Below are 1,157 nucleotides of genomic sequence, written 5' to 3'. Positions count from 1 at the left end.
GACGGGGAGTGGGTTAGGGTTTCAGGGGTTATGGGATAAGGGAGTGGGGGGGTTGGTTCGGCCGGTTGGGCCTTTTGGGCTAGCCGGCCGACAGCTGGGCCGGAGCCCAGTGGGGGGGGGTTGCTTTCTCTTTTTTTTAGCTTTGTTTTCTGTTTTCTTTTCTTTATCTATTTTCTTTTCTATTTTATTCTTTTAATTTCTGTTTTATAAAATATAAATACAACTCCTAAATTAATGTTATAATTTATTCTACTGCCCCAAAAAGTGTAACACCTAATTAAAAATAGTTTGCATTATTATTATTTTTAAAAGGCATTTAATTAATTGTCATAGCTTCTGTTTTAATTACTTTAGAGCCTTTAAACATTTTATAAAAGTGTGGTTTCTCCACAATAATTACCTATGCATTATTTGGCAACACCCCAACATTTTAGTTTTAATATTTAAAAATCTTTACCGTTTGACTTTATTTTAAGTTTGAATTTCGAATCGATTTTGAACTAACACGAGATTAACAACAGTAACCATGGTGATGTGGCATCATTAACATGGGATTACTATAGCCTAATTACCCGGGCGTCACAACAGGTGTCTCCGAAGGTGTTTGTTGGGTTGGCAAAGATCGAGATTAGGATTTGTCACTCCGAATATCAGAGAGGTATCTCTGGGCCCTCTCAGTAATGCACATCACTATAAGCCTTGCAAGCAATGTGACTAATGAGTTAGTTGCGGGATGCATTATGGAACGAGCAAAGAGACTTGCGGGTAACGAGATTGAATTAGGTATGAGGATACCGACGATCGAATCTCGGGCAAGTAACATACTGATGACAAAGGGAATAATGTATGTTGTCATTGCGTTTGATCGATAAAGATCTTCGTAGAATATGTAGGAACCAATATGAGCATCCAGGTTCCGCTGTTGGTTATTGATCGGAGATGTGTCTCGGTCATGTCTACATAGTTCTCGAACCTGTAGGGTCCGCACGCTTAACATTCGATGACAATTTGTATTATCAGTTATGTGTTTTGGTGACCGAAGTTTGTTCGGAGTCCCTGATGAGATCACGAACATTACGAGGAGTCTCAAAATGGTCGAGAGGTAAAGATTGATATATTGGGCGATAGTATTCGGACACCAGAATGGTTCGGGTATT

This window comes from Triticum aestivum, chromosome 7A (assembly GCF_018294505.1).
Source record: "Triticum aestivum cultivar Chinese Spring chromosome 7A, IWGSC CS RefSeq v2.1, whole genome shotgun sequence".
In the NCBI taxonomy this organism is placed as follows: Eukaryota; Viridiplantae; Streptophyta; class Magnoliopsida; order Poales; family Poaceae; genus Triticum; species Triticum aestivum.
This window is presented reverse-complemented; position numbering follows the sequence as displayed.